The 24,667-nt window shown below is 34.2% G+C and overlaps 1 long non-coding RNA gene across 1 annotated transcript in view; it reads right to left on the reverse strand.

Moving 5' to 3' along the window:
- Window positions 1-537: 537 nt before the first annotated feature.
- Window positions 538-24,667, reverse strand: part of LOC310898659 — a 51,835-nt gene continuing 27,705 nt past the window's right edge. Inside the window, exons 4-6 of the long non-coding RNA XR_014583516.1 lie at window positions 12,143-12,227; window positions 5,265-5,370; window positions 538-3,829 (exon numbers count right to left, since the gene is read on the reverse strand). This is a non-coding gene — a long non-coding RNA (uncharacterized lncRNA). The remainder of the gene's footprint in view (window positions 3,830-5,264; window positions 5,371-12,142; window positions 12,228-24,667) is intronic.

Below are 24,667 nucleotides of genomic sequence, written 5' to 3' on the forward strand. Positions count from 1 at the left end.
GAATACATATACATGGGATTACTTTCTTCCATTAACTTCAGTAACAAGGCATGTACTGAATAATGACCTAAAGTTCTAACAGGGAAAATGATCTGAGTGAAATGCTGGATAATAATGAAAAAAATAATAAAATAATAAATTTCAGTGGGGACAAAACTGCATTCATTTTGAATGCAAACTGGGGAAAAAAAAAGAAAAGAAGAAAAAAAGAAAAAAAAAAAAAAAAGATCTGTGGCACAGGACCCCAAGAGACCTCTTCCTCAGAATTTCACACAACATTTCTCATCAGCTATGAGGTCATCTGCCTGCATAACTCCAAAACCTTTCCTTTTTCCTGTAAATTCACAATACAAAAGCCATGTACTTGGCAAGTTTAACTTTGAATCTCTCTCTTGTCTGCAGATTTTTCTCTAAGGAAATGAATACTCCCTTTGCAGGGCAGTAGAAGCACCAAACTCCTCTTTGGATTCCAAATCCAGAAGCGTTCTGCTAAGCAATGTAAAACAACTTATTTGTTGCTCATGGCTCTGCCAGTGGTGTATTTTTTTGTTTGTTTTGTTTTGTTTTCCCTCCACGTTTTAAACATCAGTCTGCAATCTTCTGTAGTCCCAGTAGAGGGCAATATAATTAAGCCATTTTTAAAAGGCTTTTCAAAGCTATTGCTGTAAGCGGTTTCTACAGCATGCCTCAGGTTTTGTTGTTGCTCTGGGTTTGGGTTCTAATGCCAAATGTATTAAAATTAAATAAATTAAATCTGCTTTTGATCCCAGAAAGGTTCGTACCGCCTTTTCTTTTTTCCTTTTTACTGCACAAAAGGCACGGGTAAATTCTCAATACCTGAAAACATCTCTATAGAAAATCAAGATATAGCCTTGTTCACTACCATTTTTCCTTGTCCGCAGCCACCCCCGTGACTGTAAATGTTGTTATAGCATGCCTCATATCCATAAGTAATCTGCACGTTAATATGTAGTTTTAAAAAGTCTCAGAGTTACCTCTTGAAATGGATTAATTGACAAATTGGAAGCAAATCAATTGAAAGTACATGATAAATGTTATTTAATTCATTCTATGGCTTTACTATTCATACACATTTATATGCTGGTAGACGTTCACATAAATATGAAATGAAACCTCACTTTCTAAGTGTAACTGCAGGTAAACCTGCACTGAGAATGATAGGAAAGCATTATTTTACAGTATGTAAGTTTATAGGTCACGAGAGATTATGCAATGTTTCTAAAGATTATCCCAATTATAAGGCTCTGTGGTTTTATTTACTGAGGTTTAGATAAATTTAGGCACTTAAAAGTTCTTAGAAAGATAACCAAAGCTCTAAGACAAGAACTGAATAGCCACCTGACATATTTCATAAAATCTCACAACAGTACAATGAACTGTATTAGAGTTTCATAAGTCATGAAGGAAAAATATTCCCTACTGAGCAGTCAAGATAACACCAAGAACAGCTGGTAAGTCTGACAGTGTGATTTCCTTCTCCTCAAGTGTAAAGAGACAAAAGTATGAAACAGCTGGAAAATATATTCAAAGTATGACTGGCACAGTGTCACAATGAAAGTGTCAGGTAAGCTCATTGCAAGCCAGTAGCTTTATTTATTTGTTGTCTAATTTGTAATAAGACTTGTATGTGGATGGAAACGGTAAATAAAGTGACAATGCATTTCTCTGCATGTTTACATAGATTCCATAAATGCAAAGAGTGATCCTGTGCTAAAAGTACTTCATTGCAGTGTATAAGAAAAGTTCAATTCCATTTGGCATCTTCAGTTCCATATGTATAAAATGGCTACAGTATGTCTTGTATGCCTTGTCTGTGGATGACTTGTGCAGCAACAGGAGATTGCAATTGCTGCTACCAGTCGAATATTCACAATAAAAAGCCAGTCGTTGGCTGCAGATCCTTGCAGACAAAGAGTTAGCTTATGTTTTACTAATATATACATAAATATATATACAACATATATGTATATATACTATACCCAATACAACTTCAAGATCAGCTGATAGTTTTCAAATGTATTGTGATGTAACTAGAAAATAATACATATTAAGAAGCCAAAGTTACTAAAAGACAGAATTCTCTTTGCACAAAACATTCTGATTTTTTTCCAGCAGACCACAGTAAATGTGTGTGAGTACCTTTACTGGTATGAAACAGGATATTTGATACCATACAGGTGACTACATGCTGGGTCTCCTTGCATTTCCATTCATTTCTTAATCGGACCAAGAAGAAAGGCTTGTGAAGACAGAACTGATATTCCTTGCTTCTATTTCACCTTTTCAGATCACACAGCCTAGCAGCCACTTCCAATCATTAAATAGCTTCTTTATTTTCATGGAAATAGCTATTATAGAAGCAAAAGTTTCTTCTGTACCCCTTTTATCCATGGTGTTCTGTGTACACTGAGAATCCAGACAGGATTAGATGTCTCTGTACGCTAGAAGTTTGGGGGGGGGGGGGGGGGGGGTGTCTTTTTTGTATTGGAGAATGACAGACAAGAATATAAAATTGCCAAAATATTTATCAGAGAACCTCTACAAGCAATGGAAGTAAAGGTGCCTGAGAGTTAAAAAGTTTTTGACATTCTAACATTCTAGAAATAGTGAAGTACTGAGGGAATAGTGAAGTTTCCGTTCTTGCAGGTCTTGAAGGTGCAGCAGGTTAAACAAACATCTGACAGAAAAAAAAAAATAAAAAAAAATAAAACTTCGATCTACATCATCCTGCTTTGGGACAGGAAGATGGACTTGATGATCTCTAAAGATCCAGATATATTTCTCTGTTTCCCACAGATTTTTGTCTTACAGCTCAATTTCCCTTTGGTAAGATGCAAATTGAATGAAAGATTTCAATTTTTCCTGTTGTTTAGATTCACACAGTATCTTTTTTTCATACAGATGGATATTCTAGTATCCGTGGGGACTGAGATCACAGCTTAGCCTGAATCATGTCACGTTTTTTAATGAATCTTCTGGAAACACAGTATCCTTTAGACCCTTTATAGATAAAATTGCTATCAGTCACCAGAACCTCACATTTTTAAGGGTCACTCCCTTAGGAAAGTAATTAGCTTTGATAAAATACTTTAAATTTCAGTTGAATTTGACTCTTTTGTTTCTAACATTTACTCTATACTATTGGATCCAGTAAAGCTACTGTTAGATATGGTTACATATACACAGGCATCACACAGAGATGATTAATGGTTTCTGTTAATGTGGCATTGCCAAAACTCTACTTTCCCATGCAGTGTGTCCATGAAAAGATGATATATTGCAATCAGTTCAGAGTTCAGAGAATGCCATCTAAATTAATTACCAGTTCAGAGGGACTTATTCATCATGCAAACTTGAAATAATAAAGATGTCCAGCTTTGCCTAAAAAAAAACTACGACAGGAAGATAAAATGAACAATCAAACACAAATATTTTAACATCGACAAAGTGATCTCAATTAAAAGGTCAATATTGGCATATCTTAACCACACTGTGGAATCATAGGTCATGACATTTGCTTAAAAGACATCTAAGTGCAGTATAAAAGGTAGAACTGTATATAAACGCAATGAAAAAAACATCACCTTAGCATTAACAAAATGGTAGTATAGTTCTGATTGGTAGTAACTTGCACCTATTCAGAATCAATGGTTACACAGCGGTGCACCATGCTTGCAGGATCATTGCAGAAAGCAGTGGCTTCAGCTGAATCTCAGAGGCATTAAGAACGAAATTTTACCCTCCTCCTCAGAAAGCAGCAGGGTGTACACTTTAAAAGGCCATCCCATTTTGGGCACTGTAAAAAACGCTGTATAACAAGGCAGAAAATTCACTAGCAATTCAAGACTGTCAAGGAAAAAAACTAAATGAATTCTTTCAATCTTGATACCAATAAATAAATAAATAAATAAACAAAACCCTTAAACAGCTAGTTAAAAGCTGAAAGACTCTTTTTTTCCTTCCCTGGATATAAAACATTGCTCCAAACTCAGACACATGAGAGCTGGTGAAAACCCCTTCTCTATTAAGTTCACTGATCTAATAGCTTTTTTTTTCCCTGAAATAGTTTCACATATTCATGGTACAGAGTATTCCTTTTTATTTATTGGCTTTAAACGTGTCAGATATTTGTACAGTGAACAGAAATGATATCATATGTCTGATAACAATCATCAACAATAACAGAAAGAACAAAATATATGCCCAATATATCCTTTTGGTACCATACATCAGCATTCAAGACAACTGAATGTTTATCTGACTTGCTGCCTCATTGCAAAAGATTTTCTTTTCCTCATTCAGACACAATGTTTTTCAATGACATTCATTTATGTGATCCAGAAAATATGTATTTTTTTCTACTCACAAAATGGCATAGGCATCTAGTGATGCCATTTCATCAAACCCATTTAATTTAGAGCAGTAGATTTTTTTATAGTTTGTTTAAACTCATCATTGCATATCATTTCCATATATTTTCATTTTAAGAGAAGAAAATTTAATCATTCCTTCATGTTATAACTCATTAATATAACTTGCTAAAGTTTTATGGTTTGTGGCTTTTTGAATAAAATTTTCGTTCTTTTGAAAAAAAAGGTCTGCCCTTACTGTTAAACACAATTACAATATATATATATATATTAATTAAGGTTTAAACAAAAAGATACACTGCATTTTAAGTGTTACGGCTACCAAAATTTAGTTCAGTAATTCTGTAGAGGTACATGGTAGTATCAAATCATTCAATTGGGAATGTTATTTGTATTTAGGGATTACACTCTGTAACCACAGCTGTCTAAAAGCAGCCTATTTGTGTGTCTGGATAGAGAGATCCTTGTTTTATTACATCCCCTAGCTTCTGCGTATGGATTTTACAAACTGCCTGTCTCTTGATTAGTGCAGAAACTAGCATTGTATCTTCTTTCAGCCATTCTGGAACATTTCTTTTAGTCCCTGTCTTGATACTCGTTCATTAGAGAGCGTAACCCTGGCTCACACACTTGCCTATTGCTTTCCCAAGAGCACTGTTGTATCCTCAGAGATTTAAACAAATCCATTCTCAGCACTCCATTTTCTATTTTAAAATATCACATGAGGATGAGGTGGGAGAAAGAGACATAAAAGAGAAACTGAACAGAAGCATAACCTTCCACATGTCTGAGTACATCATCTCTTTTTAGATAGTACAAAACAAACAGTTAAAAAATAATAAATAAATAAAAAGAAGCTGTAAAGATGGATACCTCATTAGCTTCCGTGAATGCTGGAGTCTAGTTCCCTTCTTGTGTGGCCACAGCTTCTCCAAACCACAGAACTAGTCAGTCAGGTAGTCTTGTGTGAAGAGTAGCCCTGTAAATACAATTTTTAGTATGAACAATTTTTACCAATTTTTATCAAGGCCACAGGCTTTGTGAGGACCTGACCCAACAGTGCCAGGTCTCAGGACTGGTCTGGTCTTGCCATGGCCTCAGTCAGACCTTCCTGTGACAAAGGACCAGTGACCATTGCCTCCCTTGTGGGCACTGACTCTGGCAGTGCTGTGGGAAAGAAAGTCCTGACCCTCTGGGTCACCCCTGGGGAACCAGGAGCAGCTCCGTGTGTGCCCAGAGGTCAAGGAGGTGAACCTAACATCAGAGAACAGGGCTAGATACTCAGAAGGGTTTCTGGGTTTTGCATTTTTGTTCCTTTGTTTTTTAATAACAATTTTAACTGTCATTAACGTGCCTCTTCCATATTAACTTAAACTACCAGATTGTTAAAACAGCATTTGGACTGGCAGCAAACGCTGAGTTCCATATATACACACACATATATATGGGATGTCACCTTTTGCTGATATCAGGAGTTTGAACATAACAGCATATACAATCATCATCATCAATACCTTTCATTCTTTTGCCCAAGTATTCTTTAACATAGCTGATAATAGCCTTTTGAACAGTTTTCAAATCCCTCCCAAAATAATGAAGCATTGTTTCCCCCTCAAAACAATTTGATGTTTCTAACAAGCAGTTTATGCTATGAATTTCCCTTCTGCATCAATTGTTCACTGAAATGAAAGAATCTACTGGAGAGAAAGAAAAGAATCCACCTTAGAGTATTCTTTCACCATCTGCTCCTTCCTAGAGATGGCTGTCAAATCACCTTCACTGAAGTACTAAATTGCACAGCAAAAATGTCATTCATTTTTTAATCCTCACTTGAGATTAGAATGGGGAAATCACAGAGGGTTCATCTGTAGATAACTCATCTCACGGGATTCCTCTAAATGTAGGCTTTTTCCTCTTCTTTACCAGTGCTGAAGAACAGAACATTTGCTGTGATCATTGTCCTTGTGACAGCTACATGACTGAAAGTGATGATATCATACTAATAATATCTATAGTGCTTTGATAGTAATTCTTTTAAACATCCAAAATACAGAGAACTTGGCCAGAGCAGGCAAAGTTTGTTCTTAAAGATTAAGATTATGGTATGTTATTCTTTTGATGTATTTCAAAATGGACAGTTAATAAAGTATACCTCACAAAGGCATGAAAAAGGTTGTGAAGACAGAAAATTTGAGGAGGAACAACTGCTGACAACATAAAACCATTCAGAATGCTTAAGCCAAGTCAACACTGTAATGAAACACTTTGAGATGATGTCAGTGTAAGTTGAAAGAGCAGCATTATATAAAATTTAGTACAGACAAGTGCACAGCAAAGAACTTGCAGAAGAATTTTAACCTTTTAAACACATTAAACTAAACAATTGCCTATGGCATGTAGATTCATATCTGAATTATACTAGTGTGAAACTGAGGTAATCATAATAAGTCCAATTATTGTGATTATATATTTATAATTCACTAACTGGCTGTAAGTATTTGATTAACAAGGACAGCTAATTGAAAATATAACCCAACATACAGCAAGAGTTGAAATATAAAATACAGTGATTCACATGCTACAAAAGGATTAGGGAATGATATGAATACATTAGATTAATTCATTTCATGGGCCAAATCAATTCATTACTATAGCTGAAAATAGAATTGCTTTAGATATACATCTATTTTTAGTTTTAGCTGTTTTTTCTTGTATTCCAGCAGTATTGTTATTGCTACCTTTCTAAAGGAGACCTGTTAGTGAATACAATAGTTTGTGTAATATAATTTGTGGGTGGAAGATAGAAGAGGAAGTGTTCAAGGAAAATTTTCCCATCCTCAGAATGAATTTCCTAGTTACCCACTACCAACAGTCAAATCTAATGTTCCACCTTATTCAGTGTTGCCAGTTTGGTTGCCATTCATCTTTTATGATACAGTTTGGAGAACTCATAAGTATATTCTGGACCTAATACATCACATTCCAATAGCTTAGTCACACACCCAATTACTGTTTCACAGCCTGCATTGGCATTAAAATTCCATTCTTATTTCTGTGATAGAGACTCTAACAAGAACAGGATTGGTAAACCAGGAAACTGTTTTGAAGGTGATGGTAATAGTGAAGGAGGAAAAAATGTAATTTACACCTATTCTTATACTCAAAGAACACACTTGCGATCCTTGAATGATATGCAAAGCAACCAGTGATGTTGGTAAGAAGTAAAAATGTCTAAGAACAGTAATTTAAAAGATACAAGGCTCCTCTTGAACATACATACATATGTAACCAAACTGACTTTTGATTAACATACTATATCAATTCATATGCAGTCAATTTTTAAAGAATACATATTTTTTTCCAATGCAAATTCAAAGCAAAGCATCATCTGTGAAACTGTTGCAATGGAGCAGAAACAGGTTGGGTATCTTTTTCCCAACACAATTTTCTGCCTTAATAGAAAAGCATGCAGTAAAAGCTGGTTCATAGCATTCCAAGATTCATTGTAATATTGTACGATTTATTAAAGATGATGCAGTGTTTCTTATTCCTTTTGTTTCAATGTTAACAGAAATTATTTTCAGCCAAACAAGTAATTGGATATTATCTCTGTCCTGTGGAATTTTACTTGTACTAATGTACTGAGACACCACACTTTAACCAAAAATGACTTCTAAGAGAATCAAAGAAGGATATATGATAGACAGATTTGTAAAAAGTTGGACCAGCTTGTGTAGTAATGAGTTTCACCTCTGTTGATGAACAATAAATGAACATTTTTCACTGAACACATTTGATTTCTTTAGTGCTTTTTTCTCACTTTGGCACTTTATAGAACTTCATACACTGCAGTTCCTTACTTGAAACAGAGCAGTGAATCAAATCAAGCATGACTGGATAAGTGTCTTCTAATTTTAAGAATCAGATCATGAACATTTAAATTACCAGCAAAGCAGTTTCATTCATTTATACTGAAGTTAGCAACATCCATTCTTTGTTGGGTAATTAGTGGTTTGGGTATCACAGAGCTGACAGCTGTTTATAAACTTTTAAAATGCAGCTACTCCACAAGTACCACCACAGGCTGAGATCTGAGATCCCGACAGCATATAAGAAGTACATAAACATTTAACAAAACACCAAATTTGGTAAACATCTCATAATTAAGTACATTAGTCTTTTTTTTTTTTTTTTAAAGACTTCTGCTGATGGATTCCTTATAAAGCTTCAAAACAACAGGAGTCATCACACAATCAAACTCTGTCATATGGCAAGATCACGTTGCATCATTCATGTATTTAAACTCTACATTCTGTTGTTGGATGCCCAAAACATTGCTTTTATGCATGTAACACTAATTTATGTCTAAATCTTGCTGGGATTCCTGAATTAAAAACTGTTCTCCCTCTCTAAGGAGCTTGATCCAAAACTTATTTTCATAATACACCTCCATGACTCAATTCTGCAGAAAGCAGTTAGCATGTCATCTAAAAAGATGGATAGAGGTTTTGAGCAATTGTCTCCCCACCTACATGCACATAGTCTCGCTCATGACTACTCGTATAATGGATATTAGTATCACCATATGAGTATCATCATATTAGATCTAGATATACCAAGATCCCACAGATACAAGGTATCCTCTGCTTATGCAGAAGGCATCATATTTTCTACTGCTTTTTAGGGTCCTCTAGCAGAAGCTGAAATTTCTACACTTTCTTTGTGGCTGCTTTTGGCTCCTATTCTATTATACTTACACTACTCATGCCTTCTGAAAGGACCCTCCATATGAGGCACATACTTCAGTATTTGTTATTGATTAACAGATACTGAAAAAGTAAACAGTTCCTCTTTTCAAACAACTGAACAATTATCCATGACATAACTAGGCACTCTGTACTCAGTACTGTTTCAGACTGATAGGCTCAATCAATTTTGGGTGGGTGATCATATTTCAATCCTCCTTGTCCTTTTCTTTTTCCTTCCTCAAATGTATTTACTGAAGATTTTTCCAAAGTCTAGACAGAGAGCATGTAATACTTCATTCCAATGTCTACCATAAAAATGAATATATTTTTGATTCTATTATACATTATTATCTGTTATGTGTGCGACATGAAAGTCTTTTAGGATGTTTTCCCTCTCCCAAAGTTATGTATTACCTCTCTTAACCTTAGCAAAGTTATATGCATGTATCTGAGAGCGAATCAGAATTTATGACTTTGGAAGCTCTGTAATTAGAAAATTACAGTATTTTAAAAAACCCAGAGGCACTGTAATTAATTACTGTTCTGTATATCTTTGAAAGTTTTATTAATTTTTTTTGTTAAAACTGAAAAAAATGATACTTTTTTTTTTTTTAACACTTCAAAGCTTTGTGAGAGCTTAACTTTTTAAGTAATTACAGTTATTTCACACAGGAATGACATTTTTTTCTAGGGCAAACACTTTGTGCAGAAGTACAATAGAAATAATGTTGTACCTTTAACTTTTCAGTACACACACTGCAGGGGGTGGGGGCAACAGATTTTTTTGAAAAGTATTCATTTTGGCATGAAAGATCAGTAATACTTTTCAGTGCTTTCTTATTTTGAAATAATATTTCCATGATACAATACTAATGAAATTAATAACTGGTTTGCTATATCTGGATTTTGTTTTTGTATTTTTTTCTACATTCTTCATTACACTGTCACTTTCATACATTGAGATTAGCCTTGCAGAAGTCATACTGAAATCTGAACAGTATTAAACTGAGAAACAATGAGAAAACTAAATGAATGTCAGAAAGTAGACTTTTACGCTATATGGAGTTATTCTAATAGTTTTCATTAACAAGAAAACTTCTCATTGAATGAAACAAGTAACACTGATCAAAATGGATCTTTAGAACACTATCTTTTCACAAATGCTGTTCCACACTAGTCTGTAAATTTTATGCTTTGTCATTAATTAAATTAAATATATATATATATATGTGATGAATGCTTACTGGTTTGGTGAATGAGGGAAATAGTTGAAACTCTGAGGACATCTGTATCCATAAATGTAGCTAGTGCTTTGGAGTTGTGAAGAACTGTAGTATCTTGCCACATCTACAGACAGGGTAATGGAGAGGACAGAATAAGATAATTCATATATTATCACTACAGCTTCTCTCCAGTACAAGGTTCACTAAGCTGGAATGTATTATTTATGTTATTTTTTTTAGATTATGGGTCAGTGCTTTCTGATTATATTACAAGCAATTTAGAAAGATGCATGAAACACTCTGAAAAGAAACAAAATTGTCAAATCAGTTGCTTCTAAGGCTTTTTGACCAATATCAAACATCAAGATTGCAAATACTGCTCCTCTAAATATCATTTCTTTTTTATTATGCTGTGCAATCAAATAAACACAAGCCCTGTTTCATCTCTTCTCAAGAGAGTTAGAAAACTGAAACCTCAGAAATTTAAATCAGATGTCTTTTAGGTTTACATTGGCATTTTTAAAATCACCTCATTGTATCTTAATGTCACCACAAGTCACCTACCTATACCACCTACACTATTCTTAACATAAACTCTTTGTCTTTCACATGCTTTCTACTTCTCAGTCTTCTACATCCACATCACAAGTATATTCTAATGCATTCAACAGATTATCTACCCTACTGTTTCACTCTGCAAGATTATTAGAAAGCTGCTCTCCTTATTTGTCTGCAATTTATCCTTATCTCTTCTGACACATTCAGGGGTTAATGCTGACAGCTTTGGTGAACCTAATTGGTAGTTAGTGAATTCTGTACATCTAATATTAAGCAGGAGTAATAACACAAGTAGAATGCCTTTCTGTATCTAGATGTAAAACTCTAATTTTGCATCAACTAGGAGAAAACATTCAAGTTTTATGTTTCCAATAAAAAGCAGAATGGATAATAATTAATTGTATCCAAAATACTAGCAGCTCCAGAAGATTTCCTTTTCCTTCCTTTCCTTAGTGGTGTGTGAATGTGGAAAAACATTTCCTTTTCCATTGAAATGGGAAGATATAACTACTTGTCTCTAAGGTTCTGGTAACTTAGAGCTAATAGAAATATGATAATACTTTTTTCCAACATAGTTTTTTTGGAACCTTCTCATTTGTTATTTTTGCATCATTTTGACCTTACATTTTCATTTAAACATGATGTAAATTACATCAGCTCCTTTCCTGTAAAAAGCCACAATGTGAGTTAGACCTCATAGTGACCTGCATTTACCCTTCTCACCATCTTTGACAGATGATTTCTATGTAGGACCAATGGTATGGAGAGAGTTCTTTCCCCTTGAACAATCTTCTGTTACCAGTTATAATTTACACAAACCTTTCAATAATGGTTATAATTTTCTTCACAGATGCAGAATCAGTCTCTAAGTAATTGCTTACAAAAAAAATAAAAAATAAAAAATAAAAAGTATAAAACTGCAAGCAAAGGACACCATACTCTTTCTTGCAAAGGTCAATATAGGCTGCACTGGCTGTGCTGGAATCTATACTGGAAGAACCTAAAAGTTCAGAGAATAACAATTCTGTCCCCAAAAGACGGCTAGCTGTGCAAACAGAGCTAGTAGGCATCATGAACTGGAGCTGTTGTTTCATACAGGTTAAGGTTTCAACAAGACTTCACAAACAAGTGTTGAGACACAGAAAGGATCAAACTAAGCAACCATGTGGAAAAATTTACTGACTTCTCCGGTGGTTAAAGGTCCTATTCTACAAACACATACCTTTCCTGATGCAGAAATATTTTGTCAGAAGTTTTCCAGCTGACATTAATCTCTTCCAGCCTCCACTCACTTGTCTGAAGCTCTTCTTCAGGGAAATTTAGTGGACAATAGAAGAAAGTCTGGTTAATTATGAGCTTAACTTCCAAAAAATGCATAGCATGACATTTTTGAAAATAGTTTACGATAAGAAATACATTTATATTTTCCAGCCGAGCTGTGTAAAGTAATGATTACATATAGGTATTCAAATTAAATCTAATATTAATGGTGTCTGTGAGCACAAATAGGATGAGTCTTATTTCCAGAAAGGCTGCAGGGCAGAGCACTGAGAAGTTCAGAAAAACATGTATGGAAAGAGGTCTGTATATATTTACTGTTTTAAGTCCTGAGTAATAATGTTTTTAAAATATTTTGTCCGTAGAAGAGATGAACCAGGATAGTCATGAGAACAGCCTGCTGACACTAATTACTGCTAAAAAATATCCAGATATTTTCACCTTTATTATGGGCATTATTTCAATATCTGTTTTGCATCCTTGTTTTAGCTAGAGAGACATTCTGTAAGTTTGAAAGAGCCAAACAATATCCTCATGTGCTTCTAAAGAATACACAGCAGTTCAATAAACAGTATTTTTTCTTGCAGCATACTAAATAAATATAAAAAAATATCCAAATAGAGAGATATACAAGCTCTTATTCTGGGAATGAAGCTTTTACTTGACAATGAAACCAGAAACTTTTCAAGTACTTACTACTTTAGCTTCTCTCTAAAGTATATTGGTTTTAACAGAAAATTTACCCACAAGGCATTTTTAATGAGCTACTCGGAAGATTTTTGTGCAAGAAAAGTTTAATACAAAGGCAATTTGTCTTAGTAATTTACATCTGTTTTCTATAGACTCAAGCTGAATTCACTTAAATATTTATTCAGCCTTTATATTTCCTTTTGGCTAGAAATAAAGTGGGCTAAACTTATCTAAAACACAACATTACTTAAAATCTGTATGTAAACTGTATGTAAATTTGTTGTTCTAAAATCTGATCACAAACAGTTCCCCAGCTTAGAGTTATACACTGCAGGGGAGCACATGAAAAAAAAAAAAGAAAAAAAAAAATGGGATTGAGTCAGAAAGAGAAGAACTGCATCAGGAAAATCAGCCCAGAAGAAATGTTTCTAGCTCCCAGGATACTGTTCAGCTGATTTCTCAAAGAAAACACTTGCATTTTTAATATTAATGCGGATACACAAATTGGGCCATCTGGAATAAAATCAGTAAGTTTATCAGCGTAGCTGCAACAGCTTCGTACCATATGCCATATGGAAACAATTATACAAGCCTCATACAACGGAACACCTGATACTTCGGTCATTCTGCATTGTGCAAAATACAGATGTTTGAACATTCAGAATGTCCACTAGTAAAATGTGTATTTACACTTACTGAGAGGTCAAGAAGAATGTGGTCTATGTAACATCCAAAAAACAAGCTGAAATTAAAAGAGCTGAAAAATGCTATGCAGCACACTCTTGTAAACATCATTTTTCCTTATACAAATATGATAAACTTTTGGTAAGAAAAACAGGAGTTGATATTTGTTCTGAACTATCACTATAAGTGCATAACTACGAAATGTAAAAAGTACTGCAATTACTTGATGTATTTCAATAATAATAATAAAAAACGTTGCATTTCATTACTGCACGGCAGTACTTAAAGAAAAAAAGAAAGGAGTTTAGAGAGCGTTCCACTATTACTATTCATTATTCATATTCAAAAAGCTTCTTCCCCAAACTCTGGCAAAAAGATATTACAGTTGTCACCGTGATTCTGTGTTGATGGAAATACTCTTTGATCCAAGACCATGTGTCACCTGATGCTGGATGACAGGCAGGTTCTTTAGGGATCCTTGGCAGAATGAGGATTGGCTGTAGGGCTGTGGTTATAATTAGAGACCTTAATTTTGGGGTATAATTATGGTTATAATTCTTATCACATAAAAATAAAGAAATTATCAATCTTCATAGATACACTAGCTTTTCAGTTAAAAGCCTTTCTTTTTTTTTTTTTTTTTCACTATATAGGTTTTATCAGACAAAGAAGAAATAAATACACTGACCAGCAAGGAAGCTTTCTATTTTGTCCTGTTGTTTTGCCAACCAGTTTGAGAAGAGACAGCCATATACCGAGACAATTCACCATCTTAGTGTCCCTCCAGACGGAGGAAGTCTCACTGAGATCAACTGGTTAAGTACCACACAGCATTTCAAAAAGGCATAGGAGCCAGATGAACTTGTTTCTGCTTTAAGCTAAGAACAATTCATAGGAGTCTGGCCAATATAAACAGAGAATCTTTGCCTTAATATTCTTTGAAGAGGCTCCTTCAGGTGAGGAAGAGATCGTCTATACAGACAGAAAAGATACCAAGCCCAGGGCAGTAGAAGACTATTTTTGAAGCGTTATTTTTTAAATCACAAAAGTGAATTTTAAGCAAAATTAGCAAGCTCTGGATATAAAACAAAACAAAACAACAAACAAACATGGTGATTTAATGAGCCTTGAATATCTACATGATAATTTAAGTATGATAGATTGAAGGAGTTCCTCAGGCTGAAAGAAAAGTCATATAGATAATTTGCCAGCAGGTTAACAAGTATAAACATGTTCACAGGGTAAGATATAGACCCATTCAAATTCAAGTTTGCCCACTGGAAACTTTTCAAACTTTACAGCTTGAAGATAACAATTTTCCATGTTTGGGCACTGTGAAATCTTCAAGTATAAAGGTGTTGGTTTTCATTTAAGCTTTACTTGAACTGAAAAGACAAAGCGATTTGTCTTTAAAATTCAGCAATCTATAAACCTGAATGGTGTAATGTTTGTCATGTTAGGTGGAAAAAGTCCCCAATTCAGTTTTTAATACACTTGTTATGATAGTCAATCAGCAGGATTAGTTTTACATTCAATATTATCTTAGGAAACTAATAAAGTGCAATTAACATTCTTAAACTGTGCCAGATAGAATGGTAACATCACTGAGGTATAATCAAGATGCATGGTTTAATAAAGAGCCAACAGTAAGCATATTTTTGTTTGATTTCTTAACAAAGTACTTTGTTTTAATAATTTATCCTCTGAAGTAGCATGCAGCTGGAACTGCTAAGATATTCTAGAGTCTTCCACGTACCTTATTGTTACAATCAAGGAATGCACAAGGAATGCACTCCACATTGGGAAAAATAGTTGATATTTCTTAAAACTGCAAAAAAAAGGTGATTATAAGCAACAAGGTCATATATTCTAGAGAGAAAAAAAAAAGTACTGAAGAGTACGAGAACATTATTTGAGGTAAACAGAAGACTATCAACATTCGCATACATAGACATGTTAGGAATACATCATTTGCCAAGAAGCCAATTAACACAAAGAATGAAATTAAATAAACCTATTGCTGATCTTTATAGTACTCCAACTATGTGATAGCTGGGGTACCACTTCTGGAAAGCAGATGTGTAAATGAAACCCTTTGAAAAAAGCTGTACAGATGGAAAAAGATCAGAACATGCACAAGAAAGCATATTTGACTATTTGTTTGATATTAGTTAACAAATGTCAAAGGATCAAAGATTCCAAAAGGTTTTAATATGATTATAAAACATCTGCCTTAAATGCCACTGAAAAATGCCAATTTCAAGCTGTCTGTCAACAACATCTAGTTGTTAAGGGGTTCACAAACATGTCAAAGCTCTACCTGTGTGCTTACACATTAATAAGAACATCCAGATACAACTTTTCTAGTCTTCAAAAAAGCTGATAGTTGATATTTAGACCACCAAACCTAATCTTAAAGAAAAAATGAATACACATGTATACTCCAGATGTATTTCTTTATATAAAACAGTAGAATAATTTCCTTAAACTATATTAAAGAAAAGAAAAAAAAAAAAAAAAGAAAGAAATCCTTGCAAATTAGTAACAGATGCAAATTTAACCTCTGGAGAGATGCTATCATATTTATTCCATTTAAAATATAACTGGCCATGTACTCAAGTACCCCAAATAAATCTCATCAAGCTGCTCTATCAATTTTTTCTCATTGTCAGATAAGACTCATCTCAGGGACTTTGTTCCATGTCATTAAAAATTATTGGGGGCTATTACACATCTTTCATCCAGCAGTTCCAGCTACCTGAGGCTGATCAATACTCCAGTTTCAACAAAACCTTGAATTACTTTATTCTTCCCAGTTAGAACTGGATGCTGGTCACCTCTATCTGCATTCTCGGTCCAAATCTGATGTTGTTGGAATTTCATCCTTACGACGCTCTTTCGTGCTAATGAACCCAAGAACACGAAATTTCTTAACTCAGGATAGTGACCTAATTGTCATCTGATCCCTAAGCTGATGATTTCTGACATCAGCAACTTTTTTCACTGCCTTACACAGCCTGTATCTTTGTCTTATTTTGCCCTTGTGTCTTCTGACCATTACAACTTCAGATAAAGAAACAACACAGCATTTTCATTGCTTCTTCCAACAGGAGCACCACCTGTTTTGCTTCTTTTCCTACCTACTTATCATAAGACATATCCTGTCTTGACTAAACTTTTGATATCTCACTCACCATCGCTGGGATATCATCTCATTTTATCACCCTCACACCTCTCTGACCCTCATGTATCCACAAGGAAAAAAAAGTCTAAAAGTAACTTCCACCTCTGATGCAGACAAACTCCTCACCCTGGACAAGGCTACAGGAGTCTCACACCAAGAGAGCAGCCCTTTTTCTTCTTTTTTCTCATGTCACATTGAGCTGCAAATCCAGCACAGAGAGAGAACCACAGAACTATCCCTTTTCCTGATTTTAATTCATAGTTGGTAAGTTGGAAATATCTACTAGGTCATATTTCTCTCAGTCATTTTGTAACAGCAAAACAAGAAGCCTTTACATAACACTTTTGTAATCAGTGAACACAATTAATGGCCAATGCAATATTTGAAATTGAACAATTTAGGGTTTGGAAGTTAATTCATAGACACAACATGATTTTACAGCTAGAGCCGAGCAGGCTTTTGAACTTAACTATGAAAGTGAAGTTAACTAGCTCTGCTTTACATAGCATTTTGTCTGCCAACTAGACATTGCTTGATTGAATTTTGGTCACAAAAATACACAAAATGGACACAGAGGTGAATTTTGGTCACAAAAATACACAAAATGGACACAGAGGTTCTTGCCTTCTAGCACCAAATAACAGCCTACTCTGGATTTGAGACTACATATTATACACATCACCTTTAGTGGCTGAGCCTTTCCTATGTAATTGAGGTTTGCCACAGTCAAACTCCAAGAACAGCCCTTTTTTTGTTGTTTTGTTTCATTTCTCAACATAGACAGGCAGCTGTATGAATAAGCAACCTGATCCAATTTTATTCTAATAGTACATGTCCAGTATGATCTATTTCCTCCATTATTTAAGTTTTGCTGTTGTGTGTTGTTTTTTGCATATACAAGTGTAACCACTTTACAAAGAACTTGCCTCTAAAAGCTGCATTATTAGCAGGTGCGTTATTAGAGACACAGCTTAGCCCTACTCTCAATTCCATTGTACATATCGTACAGTAAGCAGACAAGATGACAAAGGATCTGAAGTCTGATCTGTTTTCACAGATATATTGTTCATGATAAAAACAGATTAATCTGAGCAAATTTTAAAATTTTAAGTTCTGTATGCTTATCAAAACAAACCTGGAAGGCTTCTCAGAGCACTAACAGCTTTAAATTACATCACATTTTTCTTTGTCCATAAAAATCCTTTCAGGGATTCATTGCTAAGTTATGTAATCCGCTTAGCTAAACAGTCTAATTATTTTTCTTTGTAAATGATTTCTAGTTCTGCCAAATTCTCTTGGGGGGAAAAAAAAAAAAAAAAGGAAGTTTCATAGATACTGGCAAAGGAAAAATAGAATAATTTTTTGCCTAGATTCACCTGCCACTATGTATCTTGCCATTAGGAACAAAAGGGATGGGAAGGAGAAAAGCAAAATAAATATTGAAACAATTATAGCCTATAAGAAACATGCTTGTGTTTTTTTGTTTGTTTGTTTTTTATGGAAAGAGCTATTTGAATTGCAATGAGCTTTCCGTATAGTTATTTTTACTAAAGGTAGCATGCCTGTTTCTTATCAATGCATTAAGAGGCTAACACAGAAGTTGAGGATTACCTTAAACTTTTACTGAGCTACTAAGCATTGGAACAATTCACTGTATTTCTCAAGTGGTTTGGTGTCTTATAGGGTTAAGCCTTATGTAGGAATTAGCCATTATATAGGTGTCAAATAGAAGCACACTATGATATCCTTGTTTGGGCGCACAGTGGACTGTTTTACTTTGGAGAGAACTATATGCTTAGTCAGACAGAATTTCTAGAACACAAGGCAAATTAAAAGGAAAAGACTAGTTGGGACCAGATGAAATAGTAGGAGAGAACCAAATAAACAGCTATACAGAGTAGTACACTATAAGCACCTAATTCCAGTTCTTTCATGCAAAAACTTGGGCAGCACATCAATCTGAGAACCAAAGAAACTGACCTTTCTCTACAACATGTGCTCGTGCAGTATAGGGTCGCATCAACACCACTGTTCCCCAACTGCCCCTGTCTGAGCCAGGTGAGAGGTTCCCGGGGCTCTGTCACACAACCACCTTCCACTGACGACCGCTCCATGCTGTTGGGTCTCGCTATATGAGCTCTGCCTCACACTAGAAGAGTTGGTTTAACTAACTTTGAAAACACCTACATCTGGCCTGCCTAATTGCATTTATGGTTTTCAAAGCTCACACCGGACCTTCCATGAGTTAGCATTTTATCTTTGTTATCCACAGCATTTTTAAGGTAAGATATCAAAGAAAAGCAAAACATGACACCCTACTTTGCTCCCAACATGTAATGAAGGAAAACAAATAAGAAAATACCAATTTTACAATACTGTTGTCAGACAGAATCATAGAATGGCTTGGGTTGGAAGGGATCTCAAAGATCATCTAGTTCCAATCCCCCTGCTTAGTAAATAAAATATTGTTCTGTGCATATGCACTTATTATACCTTTTATATCTAGTAGTACAATGATTAGGGTCATAAAAGCAACCGTCATAATACAGTATACTCTGCAATAGCTTGTATACAATCTGCCACTGCTTCATTTATTTGTAAAGTTAATGTTGGCCAGAACGCTAGCAATATCTTCTGCTTTTGTGGAAACTGGGATATGATTTTTAACCCATGTGCTAACTCACCAGGTGCAACGTATTTTTTCTCCTCAAGGATATCTTCCCCAGTAATATAACACTTCAGAGTAAAATGATGCAGGGTGACTAGTGGGAGTATGTCAGTCACTCAGGCCTCTGTTGCTGTTGTGCTCCCATTAGCAGCCAAAAAGTTAAACTTTCTTTATGTAAATACAAAGCAGAAACAAAGCCAGATCCAACTTCAGCAGGGTCATTATATCCAGATCCCTCCCACATCAGCAATACTGTGTTGTCATCAATAAAGTATAGCACATGAAGTCGTCATTGTTGGCATTCTACCTTAGCTTCAGTGAGAAAACAAAACAGTCTTCATTTTCTCTATTTTTGTTCCTTCCTTTATTTTGCACTTACCTGTAATACAGATGCTGATATAGCAATGCACATTAAAGGGAGTGAAAAAAAAATATATTTTAATTTAATTTAAGCTGATGCCTTGACAACCAAAAGCATTCTCTGAACAAACAGGTCAGACCTAAGATTGATCTTGAAAATGCTCTCTTATACTGGAACATAACTAAAGAAGCTTTCAGTGACACTAAGGCCACCTCTGCTTCTTCTGATGCAGTTTGCTTGTAATTAACCATTGTTGCTCTTTGGCAAAAAGCAGCTGTGGTACCAAAGAATCTTATTCCAGCAGCTCTTGTATTCAAAAAACATAACTTCTGCAATAGGGTGTTTTGTTGTTGTTGTTTTAAATGTCATTGTCTGCTCTTATTATTGCACCAAATGAAATATTCAGCACGCAATTTAAGCAAACTGGTACTGAAAAATTAATTACATAGGACTAAAGTGATTTCTTTCATATTGTCTTAATGTACAGGAAAGATAATTGAAAAGAAAGAAGAAACACGGTATCATCTACACGTTACAGACAAAATACAGGACTAATATAAAGATTAGAACAGCAGTGACTCTTTATAGTCTACAAATCTGAAGGTTTACTAAGGTTTTCGTTTCACCAGAGTTGGTAATATGATTCTAAAGCAATTTTTTATTCACATTTTCCAAGGCTTATCTGAAAAGGCACCTATCAAAGTACAGTGATAAATGTGGCAGGGCATGAAAGCAGTTCTGAATTCAGTACTGTATTATCTGCTGTCTTTAGCAATACTAGTTTCAAGATGACAAAAAAAAAAAAAGAAAAGAAAAACAGATCAAGTTCATCAGCAGAACACTTTGTAGTTAAACATTTATTTTCACTCATATTCCAAGTAAACTCTTACAAATGAGATTCTTGAAAGAGCTAGAAATGTAAATTAAGGTCTTTTTAGCACTCTTTTTTTCCCTTTTTTTTTTTTTTCCCAATATTTCAGTATTCCAGTAACACATTCTTTGTGTTAAATTCTCAATTCCTTCCTCTGTGTCTTCAGTTGTGCTTGGAGGATGAAACGAATAGCTGTAGTCATACTCGACACTGCTGTGTTTTCAGGAAATCACTGTACAGTGGTAGGACTGATATTGGTCATGATTTTATCTGTTTATTCATTAACAAGTGGAAACATTTAAGGTGTTGGGGTTTTGTTTGTTTGTTTTTTAATGTTTCTTGTTATTCCAGAGTTCAAAACAGAATAATTAATTGTTTAGCTGATTATTTTCAATTTATCAATGAAACTGATTTAAGAATATTGAAAATATAAGGTGCTTTACTAAAGACAAGCAAGTTACTTTAATTTTGTAAAATGTGCTTTGAATGATCTAAAACTTTAAAATACTTATATATTTTGAGCTTCTGATGGTAAAATTCAGTAGGAGAAATGCTAGTTTGCTACTGGATTAAGAGATAATCAGAATGGATTTCCTTTAATATAATTGCTGAGTTCATACTATAGCATGAGATAACACAATACACTCTGAATATGTAACTGTTTGATCTTGAGGGTTGAATAACAGATGATTTCATTCATTCTTCCTTATTTGGCAACAGCATTCAAAAATTGCAAGAGATTTTTTAATTTGTCAGTCTCAAATGCATGGAAATGTTGAAGCATGTCCCCAGAGGATGGATTTTTTTTTCTATGTTACAGTTGAAAATAGCTCTTTTACCCTTTCACAATACCTATATCCTTTAACAATGACAAATTTGATGGTTTTTGTCATTTGTTTAATCACAAAAAAATTGTCAATTTTGTCATTTGTTTAATGACAAATTAAACTTTACATGCATTCCCCCCATATATTTGTATTGAATAATCATTCTTGGACAACTTATAGGAGTTTTCTATTATAACAATGAAGATAGAATTTTGACCCAAATCATTCTCTATTGTTCATGCTCTGTTGATTTCAGAAAACTGAAAAGATAAGGAAGCATATTAAAATTTGTAAGTATGATTTAAAACAACAACAAAACTATGACAAATCATCTGCACCTTAGAACAACTGAAAAAAATACACTTAAGACAAAAATGCAATTATTCTGTAAGGGAGACAATGACTCTCAGAAGCATCTCTTAAAATAACGATCTGTCCCTTATGTATACCTCATAGATTTTTACGATTATGCTTCTTTGCATGATAGAAGTACTGCCATCATCAGAACTGAGCTTTGGAAAAGAACCTGCCTGAATTAATGTACAGATGTATTTACATCTTCTCACAGTTTACTACTTTTTATAGGAAAAATATTTCTCTGTCTTTGTTTTGAGGAGAAATACACGAACATCTGTTGAACAGGAAAGTATCTTGTAGAAGCTTATAATGATGTGATGTATTTGAATCACCTGCCATTCCGTGATCAAAACAAAAAAACACTGATCTAGATGTTCTTACATTGTACAAGACTCCAAAGATTGGTTATTAACTGGGGTTGTGACTTACCTTCCATGCTCACATACGAAGTATTTGTCTACTGTGACTGAACTTAAAGAAAGGTACACATTAGTGTTTAGCCTTTACATTTTGCCTGTTCTTTATGATGTCTGCTGTGAATTGAGCTACACATTTATTTGGAAATATGTGTCTTCTATACTAATTTTGCTTCTAGGCATCTGTTAATAGCTGCAGTGTCTGTCTGGAGTTACATTATGCCATAAACTGTCCTTTCTTCTCACCTTAATATTATCATACCCTTTTCAACCTTAACCTGTCCTACCCATGAAGTTTAGTTTAATTTTAAAGGTATATATGAGCTCTTAAGAAACGATTTTGTTAAATGAGAAGAAGTGAGATTTAATTTTAAGAGTTAGGATCTAAGCGACTTTTATGAACAGAATCAAACTCCCACTATCTAAACATTGTGCTGTTCTAAGACTGGACTGGCAACACAGACCCCCAATTTCTATTCCACATATTGTCATTGGCTTCAGACATAGGTTATAGTAAGAAAGTAGCTGGAATATATAAATAGGCTACTATTTCTCTATTCTACAGAGGTATTGTAAAACACTACTGACTGATACTTAGAAAGCGTTTATTTCCAGTGACAGCTTCCCAGTATCTTAGCTCATAGAACTTTATTCATTATTTACCTTCATTTTTACTCTGGTTTTAGTGCCATTTATAAGTATCTCTAAATAGAAATCTTTACATGTTGACATTTTAAAATACTATTAATAAATACAAACACAAAAATACTATTTTCAGTGGCAAAGAAAGGTTACTACGTATATTTTATAGTACATATTTTTGTTAATAATCTGCAGTGCAGTAATTACATTTCTGTAGTCTGCAATTATACTTGTAACCATTCTGAGGAGTAGGAGTTAATTTTGAAGACATTGAGAATCTGAAAGGATGTTCAAATGTTAAACCTCTTAACTAAATATGGAGTGGGAAAAAAAAAAAAAAACAACACCTTGAAAGGCAGTATTTTAAAATGACAAAATACCGAGCAGAACTACACAGACACTTAAGAAAAAGTATATGCTGTATTTACCATTTCTAGTCAAAAAGCACTGTAGCCTTTATGTAACAGAAAAGCCTTAATTGTGGCTTTATCTATCCTAATCCTGAATATTGTCTGTTGTTTGTATTATGTTCATAGGACTGGGGAGAAGAAGGCAGGCATTTGACTATATGACTCTTTAACTTAACATTGTATTTTTCAATTCTACAATATCTAGAAATATTAGATGTAATATTATTAAATAGATTAAATCATTAATGTATATATATATAACAGTAGCAAAGACTATAAAATATTTTTGATATATGTCAACCACAGGAAAAAAAATTCAAACCAACATAGAGCATTCATTAGATGAAAAACTATGATACATTTTCAGCCGGACACAAACATCTGATTGGATATATGATGCATTAAATTATAAAAATAATGATATTATAGATCTTCAGCTGAAGACGCCACTTTGCTACAGGCATCAGAAAAAATAACTAACAGAAAGAACTGAAGAGTAGAATATTTTTACAGACAGATTTAATATTTCTTTTTTGTATCCTTGTAACAGAAATTTCATTATACATTATCATTTTGTTTATTAGTAGCAGATGCATATCTAATGTCACATTTGACCTTAAATGTAAGATATCTACTGCAAATCATACTTACTAGCTTTTACTTTTTTAAAATAAAAGACTACAAGAGGTACATTTTCTGAAGCTGAATTTTACATTAACAGTCATTGAAACTATTATTGGGGGGGGAAAAAGGAAAAGTTCTTATCAACACAGCCTTCCTCTGTCATCATGAACCCAAGGAGGGGGTTTTAGATTAATCTGAGCAAAACAGAACTTTTAGAATATATATTGATTTTCTTCCTTTATAATGCTCCCATAAATCATAATCATCATGTGCCATGCCTACGTGCCCTTGATTCTGCTAGCTATAATCTAATCTTATAACTCAAGCTCTCCAGAAAAGAATGTTTTTCTTTTTTTTTTTTTCTTCTTCTTCTTACTTATGCATGTTCCACTGCTTCCCCTCCAGCTCCTTGCTCCCCTACTCCCCCAAGAAACCTGACTGGTGTCAGGATGATAGCACTTCAAGGTCATCCAAATGGACTGATAAATAGCAGGATTTCCGTGAACTCTGAGGTGCCTACACTTGTTTTCAGCAGGGATTTTACAAAAGGTGGTTACAAATACTTTAACGCCTTTTTTTTTTTTTTTTTTTTTGTAAAAGTCTACTTAAGCCCTTGTACCCCGTAAAATGGACAAACTAATTAGTGAATCAGCACCCCAGATTGTTCTACCTTATTTCTTTTGGTGCCTATTTGAATCTAACTGTTTCAACTACACTACACTACATTTATCAGAG

The sequence above is a fragment of the Anser anser genome (assembly GCF_964211835.1).
Source record: "Anser anser genome assembly, chromosome: 4".
Lineage (NCBI taxonomy): Eukaryota > Metazoa > Chordata > Aves > Anseriformes > Anatidae > Anser > Anser anser.